This window comes from Marmota flaviventris, chromosome 16, assembly GCF_047511675.1.
Source record: "Marmota flaviventris isolate mMarFla1 chromosome 16, mMarFla1.hap1, whole genome shotgun sequence".
Lineage (NCBI taxonomy): Eukaryota > Metazoa > Chordata > Mammalia > Rodentia > Sciuridae > Marmota > Marmota flaviventris.
The window spans coordinates 34,722,563-34,740,891 of record NC_092513.1 but is presented as its reverse complement, the minus strand read 5'-3'; the positions used below and the strand labels follow the sequence as shown (position 1 = coordinate 34,740,891).

Sequence of the window (18,329 nt, the reverse complement as noted above, 5' to 3'; positions counted from 1 at the left end):
CTGCATATTCATGGCACTCTAAGAGCCAATCCAATTGATTATGTCCATCAAAAGTTTGTTGCAAAAATGATGAGGGTCTCTGCTAGTAATAGAGATAAAGCTAATGCACAGATCTTGCCAAACACCAAAACTTCTAGCTTTATCCTCTTGTCATGACAGGGTCTCATCTAAAGGTGATGATGAAACCCATATCACAGTGTTGTTAAATGCATGGTGAACATACATATGTGATACCTAAAAGTAGGTTCTCAGAAAATTGCTGCTGGAGGTGGTGGGGCTGATGCAGTTGGTGTGACATAGGTGGCTACTGTTCCTTCACTCTGACTGTTTCCTTCTAGGTTTAGTATGTTGTGTACCACTGGCCCGTTCCCACCTCAAGAGAGAGGCCTATGATGGATACATTTGCAGTTTTAATATAAGCATCATTCACTGGTCCAGCTTCCTTGAACTGAATTGCACAAGGTCTGTTAAATGATAAATTCAGGAATCAAATCCAGGTCTTCAAATTAAATGCTCCTTGCATTATGTTTCTTTATGTGATAAATGTTATACCTTATCACAGATATGCATTTGACAAGGATATGGGGAAGATAATGATTAACTCAACTAATAGTGACATTTCAGGCATTTCTGTCTTATCAAGTGAGACACTGTTGAGATAGAGCCACTTTTCTGGTATGTTGGGGTAGAGCTACTTTCCTGGTAGCTCTTGTATTTCCCTACAAGTGGAGCCACCATTTTTCATCTGGATTAGACTTGAGTTTTCTAATCCATGTGGCTTGGGGGTAGGGGCAGCTTTCTCCAGGCTTCAAGTTTCACTCCAAGTACCATAAAAATAATAACATTTTCTCTGTGTGTCATGATCAGCCTTAGCATATCAAATTACTTGAAACCCAGTTTCCTCATGAGCAAAACTAATATTTTCCCCCTTACACTTTTGCTCTAAAGATTCATCGAAACAGTCCAGTTTAGTGTCTGATACATCAGATACTCCAAACTGTGAATTGAATATATCACTTTTGTTTGGGGGGAGTGCTACAATTTTCTATGCTAAAGTCAAGAGTACAATCAACTTTTGACTTTCCACTGCTCCCACAGTTTGGTGGATAGATTTAGGTATTAGCTGTTGAGCTTTGAGAGTTTGACTGTGATCTGTCCCTGCCTACTCTTTGTTTCCATTTGCTCTACCAGCAGAGGTCTGGTCTGACATGGTCACCACTGTTTAGCGAGTAAAAACTGGGACTAGGCCTTACTCTCTTCAGTTCCCAAAGGGAAGCCAGGGCCCAGCCCAGGCTCAGCCTTGCACCCCAACCCTACCCAGCTCCCTGCTGCTGATCTCATCCTTTTGCCAGGACCAATTATAATTAAAACTAGATTTGTAGGAACAAACACTCATGAACACACACAGCCAAGCTTGGAATTGCTTACCCCAAAGCAAGATTTGCCTCCTTCTGCTCCACTTCTTCAGCTTTACCAAAAGCAATGGGGTGGGATGAGGAGAAGAAATGGGACTTGTGCTGTGTGCACTGAGGCAAGGTGATCCTGGATGAGCACCAGGCATGCAGTCATCCTCCACCAAGTCCCAGTCTGTCCTAGCTCAGGCTGTGAGCCTCAGATCACTGGACTGTGGGGTCCATCCCAGAGTGTGTTCTTGGCCTTTTCCTTTCTTGGGGTAGGTCATTGTGAGTTGAACCCAGCACTGTGGGGGTGAGGGCTGGGCACTGCTGGCCCACTGTACCTCATTATGTATTCCTTCATTGTTTCCTATGCAAATTAAGTTAATGAGAATTAGGAACATAATGGAGCCCATTCACCGTTCTAGTCGCTGGAAAATGGGTTTGACTACCAATTTTCCATTACAGCTGTTTTGTAATTACCGTGGAATACTCTGAATTCTAATGGAGATGCTGAACTGCCTGACAGCCTCTTGACTACTTTTTTTTTTTTTTTTGGAAGGTTAAAAAAAAAAAAAAAAGGAAACCCAAACCCCATGACATAAGAGCCATTCTATCAAAGTGTCCAGGCTTGGCTCTAGCTATGGCAATCTCCACTGGCACAGAAAGGGCCTGCCTCCATTGTGGGGGTTCCTTATCTTTGCTGTGGTTAGAGTACATGGCAGTACCACAGTCATCCTTTGCCTTGGAATCAAGCAAAAGAGAGTGTAGGGCCACAGTCACGAGCTGCCCTGAACTAGGCTCTTCTTCCTTCAGGGCTAAATTCTGCTGTCTGCTTTAACTGATCATTCAGCTGCTCCTTCCACCTAGGACTCCAACCACAAACATCTCTTTTACCTGTTATAAACTTGGAACTCTTAAGAGTGTAGGGCCTGTCTTATCCCACTTAGGCCACTATAATGAAGAACTATAGACTGGGTAGCTTGTAAACAACAAATTTATTTCTCATGATTCTGTAAACTGGAAAGTCAAAGATCATCATGCCAATGCACTCGGGAATTGGTGAAGGATGGCATCCTGATTCACTGTGGCCTTGTATAGTGGAAGGGGTGTATAAGGTCTTTGCTTAGCATCTGGATGACCATATTAAGTGACAGCCACCATTTTAAGGAAAAAGTTTTGTTTTCCTGCTCAAGGGCATTTCTGAGAAAGGCTCACCATTCCTTCATACCAACCCAACCCCTAACTGCCTGAATTAGGACCCACTCCACTCTGAGTCTTCCCCATATAAGTCCTAGAACCCAAAGCTATTTTGTCCCTCTCTGCTATAGAGATATGGCCTTTATTTGTTAGCTGTGACTCTCGTGTGTATCTCTGCTTGGTCTCCATCTTTCATTTCTTGCTTTCCTGTCTCTAGTCTCTTGTTCCTGGCTTTCCCTTCAGGGTGAGGGGTCCCTATGAGGCCTCTTTCATAAGGGCATTAATCCTATCCCTAGGTCACCTAATCACCTCCAAAATGCCCTCTCCAAGTACTGGGAGTAGAATTTCAACAGGTCATTGGAAGGGAGGAATTAGTCAATCTTTAGAGTTCTACCTTGACCTCCCCAAGTTCATATACTTCTTCTTTGTTATTAACTCAAGGCCTAAAGAGTCACCTAAATTAGATGTGGTTGAGACTCAAGGCATGAGTCTAAATGCAGGCAGTTGGGAAGGGGAGATCAGGAGTAGGCAGCAATCTGTAAGCACCAGTCGACATCCCAGAAGCAGACATTGAAACCTGTATTCAAGCCTGCTGCCTCTCACGTTGGTGACAGGTTATCCTATAGAAGCTGGGGCCCTCCACCATGGAGCTAAACATGCATATCTAGCCCAAGAGCTAGAGGAAAGGAAAGGCTACCAAGGAAAACAGAGAAACTGCCCAGCCCATGGCTGCATCACATCCCTGCAGTGAATCAGCAGTTAACACGTGTGTGCTATAAAATGGCTGCTGCTTCATTTCTGCCTTCCGGTGGTATCCCACATTTTTTCAAGAATCTCCTTTGTGGCTCTCCTTACTAGAAACACAAGAAAGGAAATTTTGGGAAAGGGAGTTCAGCCTACCAAAGTGCTCAAGTTACTCCAGATGCCGCTTTCTAAGCACCTTTTGTGTTACTAAGCTCTCCCTAGAATGACTTCCCCTGGTTAACCTTCTGCCCTGCTCTGAGAGCATGTTCCTTGTGACTAATTGGAATATCTGATACTCACTTTCATTACAGCATCACCATGCACAATTTCTACATGTCTATCTTAATATGCCATATTTCTTCTTATATTCCCCTAAGTTAATGCCTGACACATAGTAGGTGTTTAGTAAATTTGAATGATGGAAGAAGCCATGATATCCCTGATCATTAGTGTGTTTTGACTGAAGTAGTTTTGGAACTCATGGACTCATGAACCCATTATAAAGATGAACTATGCAAATGTCCAATTCTTAATGCTTTGATATAGAAATTTCAGAAATCTCTGCTTGGGCCCTGGCCTATGATATGGCAGATAGCCCTTCTGTGTTCAGTACTGAGCCCTGTCAAAATCTTCATCTTGTGACTACCTGGGTCAGGGAGATGGCAAATTCTTAAAAGAACAATAAATTTGCAAAATTCAGGAAAGAGATGTATCAATGAAATTTCCTATTTTAGGGTAGAGATATGATCCTGGTACATAAGGATTACCCAGTGAGTTGGAGATAAATGATACTGACTTAGGGAAATCAGGGTCAGAGAGATAAACTGTGGGCCAAAGAGTTCGTGTGACAAATGACCTAGATCATGACCAGAGGAATTAGTAGGTCAGGCTTAGGTCCAGATGAGCAAGATGCAGTTTTTCTGTCCTTCTGTTTATTCAACACCATTTTATTGGGGACTCACAGTTTTACTACTGCTGGGAATACAGGAACTGAAGGATGTGAAATATTTAGAAGAGTGCTTGGTGTCCATGAATTCAGTAAATACTGTTCTTCTTATTATTAAGTTAATTGCAATGGTTTTGTTATGTTCTGTCTCCTAAAGGTTCATGTGCTGAAAGCTTGGTCCCCAAAGTCACCATGTTAAGAGGTGATGGAGCCTTTAAGAAGTGAGGCCTAATGAGCGGTAAATAGGTCATGGGCACACGTCCCTGGAAGGTATCCCATCTAGTGGGAGTGGGTTAGGGCTTGTGAAAAAGTACCTCAAGAGTGGGTTGTCATAGAGTGTCATAGAGTGAGACACCACATGTTTGGTTTCTTCCACAAATGTCACTTGCTGCTTTTGTATGAGCTCCTGACATGTGATGCCATCTACCATTATGACCACAACATGAGGCTTTCAACAGATGTGGCCACCTGAGGTTGGATTTCTTAGATTCCAAAATTATGAACTAAATAAACATTTTTTCTTTACAAAGTACCAAGTCTCAGATATTTAGTTATAGCAACACAAAATCTACTAGGATGGTGAAACATATAATCTTCAATATATGCTCTACCTGTATTAAAATGTTTTCTGCTCCCCCTTTCTTCCATTCCTCCCCTCCCCTCCCCTCCCCTCCCTTCCCTTCCTCTTCTCTCTCTCTCTCTCTCTCTCTCTCTCTCTCTCTCTCTCTCCTTTGTTGGTTTTCATGATGCATCGTCTGGAACAATCTTCCATCTGATGCTTGACTAATTGCTATAATGTATTTTGCACCTCTGTGCCAGTAACTGTGGTACATACTTGAATCTTGCAATAGTTAAGATTAGATCCAGAGGCATGCAACAGAAAAACACATTTGATTTCTTCCTAAGGATGCCTGGAGGTATTAGCCAGAGATAGGATGGTGGTTCTACAACCTTTTCATTTCATTATTTGAAAAGGGACAGGTGGACATAGTATTTAGTGAAGGGCAGCATTAACCCCAAGTAAAATGTAACTTCGTTACCAAGAAAGAAGGGGAAAGTGGATATCGGGTGGTGTCACAGCCTCTCAAACCTGAGCATATGATTCTGTCAGAATTCAAAGATGACCTCACCTCTGGGTCCCTGGGTTTTTATGAAATATGAGTGAAGTGAAAGATGCCAGTGGGTGTTGCAAAGGTAGAATTCTTGCTCTAAAATGAGTAGGAGGGGAGGTTGGGTCATCCTCAGACCAGTTGCAGGGAGCCTGGCAGAATGGTCTGCCAGGAATGAATTGTGAAGACCGACCACTAGAAATTTCAAGTGTCTGAAGATAAGATATTGGTCTGGTGCATTGTTTCTGTTTACCTCTATTCCAGGCATTGAGGGAGAACATTTCTGCTCTGTGTCAAATGGGGGACAGACATCAGTTTGAAAAGGAAAGAAACAGAGAGCTGGTAGCCACCTTTCTCACTAGAACCTAATTCACACTCAGGGAACATTTGATCCTCTGGGCTCTGAGGGAAGTTTAATTGAAATGCAAAAACCAAAGGTCAAAACCATGTAAAATTTAAAGGCCATTTTTACTATTTGACAAGGAACAAATTGTAACTTTATATTGCTTTTAGATGCAATTTTGTTCAGCGAAATTAGATTATACTCAACTAAAGCACCTTCTTTAGAGCTTTTAGATTAAATATTAGAACTTATTAGAAGGACCTTGATTTCGTCAGTAAATACCAAGGAAAATATTTGGTGGGAAATGCAGCTGCCTAATTTGCATTAATACAAACGAGGACTATTAAGCTTAGTTGATTAGCATATTCATATGTACTGTAGTCCCCATGTATTTAAAATAGATTTTGCTAGATTCTGATTACAAACTCAGTGTATGTGTAATGCTGTGAACCAGAGCTTGGAGACAGAGTGTGCTGGTGACCGAGGGTGAGGGGCCCTGGTGAGAAATAATTTTTTAACAGAATCCTGGCCTCAGAATTCTTTCCATAACATGATACTATACAGAGCCAGCCTTGCCCCCAAATCTCTAAAAAGATGAATTGGCAGATAGTAATCCAAGATAAAGTTTAGGTTCCGAGGGTATAAGATATAGCTGATTAAATGTGTGTGTGTGTGTGTGCGCGTGCATGTGCGTATTTGTGTGTGTGTGCATGCATGTGCGTATTTGTGCGTGTGTGTGCTTCATTCATTCATGTGTTGGCATCTTTGTTTGCTCAGCACATATTTATTTTGTCAAGGCATAGTCAAGGCACTGGATGGGGCTGATGACTGCTAAGAATATGGGCTACCATGAGAACGGGGCTCCCTTTTCAAGGAAATCAAAGAAATGAATCCTGGCTTCCAAATCCTGGGCTGATCTTCCAAATTCCCACCTGATTCTGTGAGCTGCTTCTGGTATCCACACGAGTGTTGCTCACAGTAGAAGAAGCCTCCAGTCCAAGGGAGTCAAGCTGTGGACCAGGGGGCAGTCAAAAGCCTGCTTCTATTCCCATGCAGCCTCTCAGTGATCCCATGAAGGGCACTTTGTGTTCCCTGGTCCCCCAAATGCATTTCTTCTGATTTTCCTGTTTCCATTTCTACAACTGGAGGTCACTAGTTGGTCATTGAGCAGCCAATGTGCAGAAATGGGCTGGCAAATAAGGTAGTTGTCTCTTAGTATTTCAAGGTCAGTGGCCTCTAGGAGGATAGCACTGTATAGGACAGTACTTCCTTGTCCATGTGTCTGTCCGAGCCCCAGAAATTCAAGCGCAGGCGTGAGGTGGGTTAGTATTTGAGATGATGGGTGGGACTGGATGTCCCTGGGAGGGCAGAAAGGCAGCAAGATACTTGTTCTCTGATGATTCAGGTTTTTGGCTTTGCACCTTTTCTGGGACCTAAGGCATGGAGTTTTAGACAGTGTTGTATTCTGGAAATAAAGAAAGTAAGGCTCTGGGGAAGACTTGGTGAAGTGGTGTAGTTGAAATCACATACACCAAACCTCTGATGAGTGACCAGCATGTGAGTTACTGACAAAGATTCCTAACGTTTATCTAGTTTCCATTGATCCAAGTTGCCCTGTGTGTGCATTGGAATTGGATGTAACGGGTTTTCACGGTTTGTAGGAAAAGGAAAGCCTCACGTTTTGTGATTCTTAGAGAGAGAGAGAGAGAGAGAGAGAGAGAGAGAGAGAGAGAGAGAATCTTTTAATATTTATTTTTTAATATTTATTTTAATAAATATTTAATATTTATTTTCGGTGGACACAACATCTTTGTTTGTATGTGGTGCTGAGGATCGAACCCTGGCCGCACGCATGCCCAGGCGAGCGTGCTACCACTTGAGCCACATCCCCAGCCCGTGATTCTTTTAAACCTGGCCAGTCATTCATTCTTCTGACAAATAGTCATGGAGCATGGCCTACGTGTGAGGGGCTGTCCTAGGCCCTGGAGTTGGAGCCGTGAGCAGCAAGACAAAGACCTTGGGGTCAGAAACCTTGTGTCCCATGGAGGAGAGTAACGCAAGGAAGGTACAGCCACCAAGTGGGATGGCTGCTGTGAGGAAGGATCATCAGGGTCCTGGTGGAGAGTGACTGGATGTTGTCCTGAGGGGACACGGGGGAGTAAGCAGATAAGGTGACATTGTGCATTTGAAGGAAATGAGCAAGGGGACGCATGCTCTCTGTGGGGAGAGAGTTTCAGGTAGGGACAGAGGTCATGGCTGGTGATGGGGTACAATGTGTGAAAGATGGGAGAGAAGAAGGATGGAGGGCCAGAAGGACGAGGACCCCATCAGGCCGTGCATGTGGATGGGGTGTGCAGCATGGTTGTGGGACTTTGCTAATAGAAGGAGTGCTATCACTAATGACCCCAGGCAGACAGAAACCACAGGACCCTCCACAGGCTGGGGTGCATGCATGGCCAACTTCATGAAGGTCGTCACCTGGGGTGCTGGCTGTCCCTGTAAGGGGCTGAGGTGCCTCTGAGCTTATGGGCCAGGAGTGAGGGACTTAGTACAGTCTCACTGAGGTTTCAGTGGGGTTGCCAAGCTGCTGTCGTTTGCAAGGACAGGAGCAAGCAGACCAGCCAGGCTGTGATTGCATCAATCTAGGCTGGAGAAAAAGGATCAGTAGAGGTGGGAGGAGCACCTGGATTTTAGGTACATGTCGACTGTGGAACGGACAGGATTTACTAGAAGGTTGGATGGATGGCATGAAAGAAACGGAGTCAAGCATGACTGCAGTCTGAGCAGCTAGCAGACAGAGTTGCCTCTGTTGAGGTGCCAGTAGGTACCCAGTGTGGGGAAAAATGAAGAGTTTGGTTTTATCTATGTCACCTTTGATGTGCTTATTTGACACCAAGTGGAGATATCATGTGTAGTTAGAGTAGCAGTTTGGGGGCAATGCACATGATATGAGAGGCCCCCTTGGCTGGATGACATCCTGAGAGAGTAAGTGTAGACAGAGAAGAGAGAAGGGACTGAGCCCTGGGTCCTGGAAAGTTTGCAGGTTGGAAGGACCAGCACAGGAGGAGAGGCAGGGGGTAGTGAGGGGCCTGGCATGCTCAAAGTCAACTCGGGGAACTATTTCTGGGATCCGTCAGCTTGATCAGGATGTTGCCACTGGAGCAGTATCTTGGAGCAGGATTTAGAGGGAAGGAGAGAAACAGAGTTATTAGGGCTTAACCTTAATCCCTGTGAGGATAGACACTGCAATGTCCTGTGCAGTGCACATGTAGGCCTGGGGTGTAGGGAAGAGGGAGGCTGGGGTATTGGAAGCATCAGGAGTTGGGTACAGAACAGGCCATCTGAACAAGCCGAGGTGGCCACTCCTTGTTCCCTGGGTCACCAGCATCTAGTAATAAGGTCTCATTTGGGCCTGTTTATACACCCTTCCTCCAGAGTGAAAGAGCAGAGGGGAAATAGCATCAGGTTCTCTAGGGAGGCAAAGAAACCCCACTGGGAATCACACCATGAGAAGACCAGGACCTGTCTGTTGAGTAGGGAGAACTTAGGTCAGGAATGGTGACTCAGATCTAGCTTCTGCTGCTTCCTATTTCGGCCTCTCTGAGTCTTTGTCCCTTTTGGTCTCTAACACTGGGTGCCTCCCTGACTCCTCTGGGCTTCTGTAAGAGTTAAATGGGCTCGCTTATGGTACAGACAATTTACGGAGACTGGTTCATTTTACACGTACAATGTGTTCATTTTCATGTTTATAGTTTTTGCTGTCTCTATTTAAATTGAAACAGACATGGGGTTTGTTTTCTAGAGTGGGGGGGGGGAAATAGAAGGAGCAGAGGAAGTGGTCTGTGGTTGGTGGGTGTTCAGAGAGTTTCAGAGCAAAACAAGGAAGGCAACTGCAACCCAGGGAGATTGCTTTTGGCACAAGGGTGCCGGTGATGACGCAGACGAGCTTCATCTTCGTAGGGAGCTTTACGACTGCAGTGGGCGCCCTACACAGCTTCTCGCTGAAGAAGGCGAGCTCCTAATGCACCCCTCCAGGTAGCCTGCTGTCGGAAAGCACAGGGGCTCCAAAGCCCGAGCAGCTTTCTGAGCAGACATCTAGTTCATCTCCCCAAGTGCGAGAGGATGGCTCAGAAGCCACAATCTCTCTTTCCCTCCTGATGCTGTCTGAGGCTGACTGCCAGGTGAGGAGGTCTGGGAGCCCAGCTCTGCCTTCTGTCCTTGCTGATACCCCGGATAGGTGACCTTCAATCCATAGTGCCTGTGCTAGAACACAGGGACACGGTGCCACAGTGGACATCCCCAAATACCTGCTTCCTGTGGCTGGCTTATGTCTGGACAAGGTGCTTCTGGTTAGGGGATGGTGCTCTGCCCTTGGTAGCCCTTTCCCTATATCAGCCTCAAATCCTCCTGGCTTTCACCAGAAATGAAATCAGATGACCAAGGATGGGCTTTGCCTTGAGAAGGTGTAAGTTGGGATGCCCCTGCCCAAAGGTGATTCTCCCAGGAGTGTGTTTGGGGGACAGGGTATGGTGTTTCATTGCAGGGAGAAGGGGGAAGGGCTTGGTGGTGGGCATGGCCTCTGGTGGGGGTGCAGCCTGAGGCTTGCAAGTGAAGGTTAGAAGGGTCAGCCTTGTGGAACTGGGAGTCTGGGTTGGGGAAGGACGAGACTGTTGTTGGATTTGATTGTCCATCTTTGGCTAGTGCAGCCCTGCAGATGGCAGAGCCTCTCTGGAGTTAGACATTTGCTGGAACCACCTTCAGCCTTTGGATCCTTCATCTAGGCTGAAGCTGAATGATATAAGAGGGCACAGGTGATCCCTGGTCCTGTAATCCTTTTAGTGCTTATTTCTGCAGGACCTCACGTCCATGTATGATTGTCTCATGAATCAAACTTCTCTCTGAGCTCCAAAAGCAACAGGTATGTCCCCTTCCCCCTTCTCCCAGTCCAGAAAGGGTTTGGAGACCCTTGAGCTGCAGCAGCTACCTCTCCCCACGAGAAGCGCGAGCACCAGCAGGCAGGCGGTGGTCAGGAGGACAGCCATTTCCTTCATTCTGAGGTCCCCAGCCCCAGAAACCCTCCAGGTGGCTGGCCGTCTCTGCCCCTGGCCTGGCGGCTGACTGTGGCTTTGCTCTGGGTCCTGAATGAAGCTGAATACCGGCGGAGACTCTGCTCGCCTTCCCGAGTGGGACCACCAGGGGGCAGTGGAGCACACTCGCAGGCTGTCTGCGCTGCAGGATCTGGAGTGTCTGATGAAGCTTCTGAGGCAGGGGAAGCGCCTTGCTCGACCTAGGGTCAAAAATCACCCTCACGGGGTCTCCTTTCAGAGAAAGGGAGAGTGGTGCATTGGCTTCAGACGAACAAGCTTCTCTCTTCACTCATAAAATGTCGGATCTTAATAGCTTCATCATCATTTTGTTCTGGCTCATCGCCCTTATCTCTCTGGCATGAAGAGCCCAGAGAAGTTGAGTAATTAAACTGAAGTCACACAGCTACGAAAGCAGCAGATCACCTGGCCTTTCACAGTGGGATTTGGACCCTAAGGACTTTTCACATTGCTTCACAGCGATTAATCCATTTCTCACCAGAGAAGCCCATGTCCACCTCCTGAACCCCTCACCTCTTTATCAGAATCTCTTAGGGCACAAGGATATCTTACCTGGAACTTGTGTTTTCAACAAGCTTCCAAGGTGATTCTGGCAAACATGAAGAATGGGAACACTGTACTTTTGGGAAAACCTGACCCGAGCCAAATCGTACAGAAAGTGTGTGTGTGTGTGTGTGTGTGTGTGTGTGTGTGTGTGTGTGTGTTTCCTTTAGTCTGCTTTGACCATGGACTCCCCACTCATGCTGAGCTTCCAGTCCTCCACCAAACTCTAGCCTGTGGTGTCATCTCAGTCCTCTGAAGTCCCTTTCCAGCTGTGGACTCATCTGCATCACTCTGGGCTCCCCCTCCTCATGCTCTGACAGCAAGTGACACCGCTGCCCTTTACCCCCACACGGTGCAAAGTAACAAGTTAATCTGATTGAAGAAATCAATTCTAGTGGGATTAAGACAGAAAGTTGCACCAATAACTGACCAATCCCAGGTATCATGGGAATTTAAAGCAGGGCTTTCTGGACATAACATCACAGTCTCATTTTTTAATCCAGACTGCTACAAGGAGGATGGGAAGTCAGAGGAGAAGAGGGAGGTGAATTCTGAAAGATATACCACTTGGCACTGGAGTGGGAGATGAGGGGTGTTTGTACTGGGGATGCCAGTGTCAGGCTTTTTTGCAAAGGACACACACTGAATATTTGATTTACAGAGACGATATATATGCATGCAAAATATCAAGCAATAGAGAAAATTACAAATGATTTTTACTCCTGGGTTAAGGGTCAGATAATATTCTTTCCAACACCTCTCTCTAAACATGATAATGATGAATGTCTGCTAAACTTTCTTGGATACTTACTATGTGCCAGACCTAGGACTAGGCTTCCTATACATTTGGTCACCTGATTTTCACATGTCCATTAGGAAGGAATTGTGGTGGTTTTTAATAAATAATAATAATTAAAAAACTGGAATTAGAGGAGTTAAGTAACTTTTTCAGGGTGAAACACTCTGACCAGCCAGGAAGAAAACTCAGCCTCCTTTCATTCAGAGCCCAAGTTCTTATTCATCTTCTAATACTGGCTACATTCAAAGGCACACACACCCAGAGACACACTGAATTCACATGCATACCACACATGCACTCAACTCACATGCATACCCCACCTATACCTGTAGAACTCACACATATGCTGCAGAGGTACACACATGCCTCACACATACACACACCACAGACAGATGCACATATGAAGGCTTCCACATGGCGCTCACACACATGCACACACTGCAAACACAGAAAACATGTACATATCATAGACTTATGCACAAGACTCACACACATAGTGGTAGACACATATCTACACAGGCTCTTCTAAAATCTGATTTTTTTGTTTTGATGCAATATGTTTCAAGAGGTTTTATTCTTTTAAAAGCTTTTACAATATCCTATTGCAAGTATTTATTATATCTAATCAAATACTACTGATGGTTATGTAAGTAATAAAATTATGTAGTAAAATAAGGAAAATAGAAAGTTACTGGATTTCATTATTTGCCAAGTTGGTTACATGCATTTTATTCCCCGATCTACACAACAACCCTGTGTGTAACCATTTTGCAGATATAAAAAGTAAAAGTCAGAATGCTTTGGAGCTTTGAACCAGAACTAGGAAATCTGTCTTCAGATTCACCCTGTATGAATGGCTTTCCATGGACACCCTTGTACACACATGTCCCCATGGTTAAAATTTTTAGAAGTGGAGTTCCAAGACCAAGGGTGTGTCCAGTCTCCATTTGATACACACCACTGACCTGGCCTTCAGAGAATACCCACCAAGTCTTATTGTGAATGCCTTATTTCCCTTTTGTTTTTCCAGTAGCAGATATTTCTATCTTTGTTTGTTAGGTGAAACATCATATCTAAGCATCAGACAAAGTCCTTTTAGGACATGATCAGAGAAAATTTTGTGGTGGAGAAAAACATTGGCCCTAACAAATGATTAAGTTTGCATGAACAGAAGCATTAGCCCATGTATTGGGGTTCTTCTTTGGCTTGGGGGCTTCTAATTATTGAGCTGCATGTCCAAGGTTAGAGAGTTGGGACTTGCTGTGTGTGTTTCCGGCTCAGATCTTACACAGGTCTCTGCTTGTTGCTTACAAATGGCGGCTCTGCCAGGTTCACCCGTTATTGGATCATGATAGAATGGTGCAGGCAGCAGGGAGGTGGGGCTGGGTCTGTGTCAGATCCCCAGCCTGCCCCCTGCTCCTGTCAGCAGCTGCCTGCGCCAGGCCTGCCCTGTCTCCATCACCACCTGCCAACCTCTTTAGCTCAGCGCAAAGCCAGAGAGCTGGGCAGCACTGGGCAGCTTCTGGAGTTCGCTCAGCCGTTGCAGATTTGACACACCATCAAAAGTGTAGTGATTCCTTTCTCCAATTCTACCTTCCTGAGTTATTATAAAATCCAGCTTTTTCTTGCCGGAGAGATTGGATTTTTGAGCTTGGGTTGTAAATTTGCTTCTAAGTGGGCTCCTTTGGAATGGTAGGAGAGAGCCCAAGAAAGGGGTGTGTGCTACAGGGGAACTGCTTCTTCCCTGTCAGTGTGGCCTGGAGACTTCCATTGCCACAGAAAGAAGCCTTTTGTCCCAAGAACGGGAATAGAATGGAATAGAATAGAATAGGATAGAATAGAAAGTGAATTAGAACCGGGAGAGAAGGTTTGAATAGGTTCTTTCTTCAAGTGTCTGAAAAATCTGCCAGGTTCTAAAGAAAAGTATATGGCAGGAATACATGAGAATAACTGGTCTTCCTTTCTGCTGAAACTTGTTCTAAAGGGGTCTCTGTGTCTCTTCACTTGTCAGAGTTAATCAGGGTTTCACCTTGTCATCTCTGGGTACTAAAGGGGTCAGCAAGTCTCCCTGCCTTCTTTCCACATCCAATGCACCTAGGAGTCCCATCTAGATGAGAAGTATGGAGTGAAAGATTTTTGGTAAATAGAGAAGACACTGCTTATTGATATAAATGTTATTCCCAATTTCTCTTTTATTCTCTCTGTATTACTTTTATTGTACATTTTACCCTTACATACGCTATAAATACCATGCATTGCAACTATATTTGCTGTAGACAGTTGTCTTTTAAAGTTAATACAAATAAGAATAAAAGAAATTTTATGTTATCTTTATTAATGCAGTCTCCATCTTTTTCCATATCATGTCATCTAGTCTCCCAACTTCTCTCTCAGTACTGGGGATTGAGCCCAGGGGTACTTAATCACTGAGCCACATCCCCAGCCCCCTTTTAAATATTTTATTTAGAGACAGGGTCTTGCTGAGTTGCTTAGGGCCTCACTATATTGCTGAGGCTGTCTTTGAACTTGCTATTCTCCTTCCTCAGCCTCTCGAGCTGCTGGTATTATAGGCATAGGCTATCTTGCCCAGCTCTGTGTCATTTTCTATAATTCAGATTTCTTATGGTCTATCTGGTATCAAATTCTTTCTGCTTTTAAATGTTTAATAACTACATTTTTTTGTAGTAGAGGTCTTCTGACAGTGAGTTCTCTTAGTTTCTCTTTGTTTGATAAAATATATTTTTTTTCATTTGCTTCTTAAAGACCATTTTTTTTTGTACTTGTGTCGAGTATAGGATTCTGAATTGACAGATATTTTTCTTCCAATAGTTTAAAATGGCATCTCATTTTCTTCTGGTATGCATGATATCAGATGAGAAGTTTACTATGATTCTTATCTTTATTTCTCTATAGGTAAGGCAGCCTTTTTGTCTGGTGACCTCAAGATTTTTCTTTGTCTTTGTTTTCAAGTGGTTTGAATATGAGGTATCCAGTTTTAAAATTTTATTTCTTCCCTATTTGATAAATTCTCAGCCCTCATATTCCCAAGTATTCTTCTGTCTGTTTCTCTCTCTTCACCTTCTGAAAGTCCACTGTAGCTTTTGTGTGTCTCCTGGTCTTGTGGGCTCTGTTCTTTCATTGATCTCCTCCTGCTATTTCCTTCTCCTTTTGTTTCAATTTGGGCCATTTCTACGAACCTATTTTCAACTCCATTGCTTCTTTCTCCAGCAGTCTACGGTTGAGACCATGGATGGCGTCTCCACCATCCATGTCTTCATTTCTAAGATTTCCATCTGATAAATTTTTATTTTTCTTTTAGCTCATATTTATTTGTTAAAATGACCTATCTGATATTTCATGGTGCTCATTCTTCCATTACCACCTTTAACATGTTAATTTTGGAATTCCTGTAGGGTAGTTTCAACCTATGTGTTATGTGTGTATGTGGTTCTGTTGATGGCGTTGTCTTGACAGTAGTTTTGCTTGTGCCCTTGGGTGTTCTTACTATTTTTCGCTATGTTTTGTAAGTTATTATTGAAAGAAACACACCTTTAATTGCATGGGGTATGGAGGCTGAGGTCCTGATCTTGTCCCTCTAGTAGCTGTTACTTTTTACGTGATGCTTAGCCCTGTGGTGGGAGCAGGTGTATTCTCTTTTCTTCAAATTAAGCTTCTGCCTCATCCAGGTACTATTTAGGCCACAGAACTGTGGTCTTCTAAGTGTCCCTGCCCCTCTCCTGGGGGCAATTCTCAGCCTAGTTCATATTCCTGGCCCTGTCTAGAGAAGGGTTTCTCTGCAAATGTTTTCTTTTCTCTTCCCCCTGGGGAGTAGGCTTTCACAATTGCCCCCATGTAAAACTTGCTTGTGGGCCTTCCCTCTGCTTTTATTTTGAAGAGGAGTAGGCAAGGAAAATGTGGGTGGAGTTTTATGATTTTCTGTTAACAGCTGCTGATCTCTTCCTCCAGGCTTTCAATATAAGGTGCCACACCTTCAGGACTCTCCCCAATCCTTTTTGATCACCAATGAGGTGCATATAGAAGAGCCAGTCAGCAGGTGCAAATTTCTATCTTATCTGAACCTTCAGGCATTCTCCACTCTCTTGAGATCCATCGCTTGGCCCAAATGGTTCAATAACAATTTTAGCTGACTTCTTTCCAGTGTCTGGCAGCATCTGTCCCAGGTAAGCAAGTGCATGTGTTCCTTTTTTGTAGACACTTGTATTTACTTAGATTTGTTTGTTTTGCAAGCTCATAGATACATAGTGGCATATTCACCCCTAGTACTACTGGGCAGCAATGAGAATCAAGACACTGTGACTTCCCAAGACCCTATGGATATAGCTCATAAATATAATGTTGAGCTAGGGAAACCAGTCATGAAGGAGTACATGCTGGGTGATTCTATTTATATAAAGTGCAAAACTAACGTATGCTCTTAAAAATTAGGGGACTAGCTACCCTTGGAGCACCAGAGACTAAAATGGAGGACAAGGAGGCTGCTTGTGAAATAGAAGATATTTTCCGTTTTTGATGTTGTTTTTGTAGCTTTTTATTTCTGAAAATATGAGATATTTATAGAACCCTTTTTTGCATGCATTGTTTTTCATCAAAACTATTTAAAATCATCTGTTAATACAATTAAAAATATGAATTTATAACTTTCCAAATAGCTGGAGAAAATAAAAGCAGCTAAAACATAATCCAGCAAAAGACAAAAATATTAAGGAAATGCCAAGAAAACTTATAAAGTGTGCTAAAGCCTCAGGATATCAATTATGGCAATAAATATAAATGCTTAAATTTTTCCCATTAAAAGATAATAAAATAAAATAAAACTCATATATGTCTTAATGATATGGAAATGCAAAGGACTATTAGAGGTAAGCCCTTTCCCCCCTTATTTCCTTCTTCACTTTGAATTATATTTGTGCTGTCACAATGATGTTCTTGAGATATCATAGCTTGCCTATTAAATCATGGATGGGCCAAGGACTGAAAACAAGTAGGAAAGAACAGGCCACTTTTAACCATTTGGGACATACTGAGAACAGTATTTCCTGCAGATAGAGCTGTTTCTGAGCTAGGCCACCCTTGGAATGTCTAAATAAAATCATTTTTAGTTTTGCATCAGTCTCCAAACCGCTTTACCCTCACCCAAGTTCTCTACACATCCAGGATACCACCTTCATTTCTTTCAGAAAATTGTAGCTCCACCTCATAAGATTGGACAGAGGACAATGGATGGAGGACAGTGCCACCCTTATCTAGACCCCGGGGAGAAAGCACTTCCTACTATGGCTGCTGTGTAAGGGAAGAGATGGAGAAATCAGACCTGGAGGATTTGACCAGAGAGGTTGTTAAGGTCTGGACATGAGGTTTTTCTGAAAGAGACAATGCAAAATGTTCAAAGGTGAAATGATTAGATTATGAGAACTGTAACTTGATCGGTGGATTAATCAACTTGAATGGATTAAGTGAGAGGTAACTATAGTCAGGTAGGGTGTGGGCTGGAGGAAGTAGATCACATGCCTTTGGGGTTTACATTTTGTTCCTGGTGAGTGGAGCTTGCTCTCTTTGCCCCCTGGCTCTCATGTCCTGAACTACTTTCCTCTGCCATGCCCTTCTGCCATGATGTTCTGCCTCATCATGGGCCCAGAGCAAAGGAGTCAGTAGACCATGGACTAAATCTCTGAATCAGTGAGCCAAATAAACTTTTTCTCCTCTGAGTTGTTCTTGTCAGGTCTTTGATCACAGTGATGAAAAGCTAACTAAAACTGAGGGATGAGGGCTTTGTATGGAAATTAAATGGGAGTTTTAAAAAAAATATTTTTAATATTCTCGAAACTTCATTGAGATATAATTTATATATAAATGTACACCTATTTAACATATATAAATTTTGATACGTTTGCATATTTGTAAAAAATTCATGATGTCAACACCATGTTTATTAACACCAAGGTAATAAACATGCATCACCTCTAAATATTTCTTCGTGTTCTTTTGTAGGGGTTTGTTTGTAAGTGTATTCCCTTTACTGAGTGGAGTCCATGGAAGTATAAATAACCACCAGTTTGGTCAGAAATCTTTTTTATGAAAATAGAGGGTTTTGGAGTGTGTTTTCCATTAGGAATTGTTCCAAGATA

At 43.6% G+C, this 18,329-nt stretch overlaps 1 long non-coding RNA gene across 1 annotated transcript; it reads left to right on the top strand.

Annotated features, from left to right (window-relative positions):
• The first annotated feature begins 9,747 nt into the window (after nucleotides 1–9,747).
• On the top strand, nucleotides 9,748–18,117 carry LOC114093033 (uncharacterized). Its single transcript, XR_003582841.2, has 3 exons — nucleotides 9,748–9,917; nucleotides 16,150–16,364; nucleotides 17,382–18,117. It is a non-coding gene; the product is annotated as an uncharacterized lncRNA (long non-coding RNA).
• The last annotated feature ends 212 nt before the right edge of the window (nucleotides 18,118–18,329 follow it).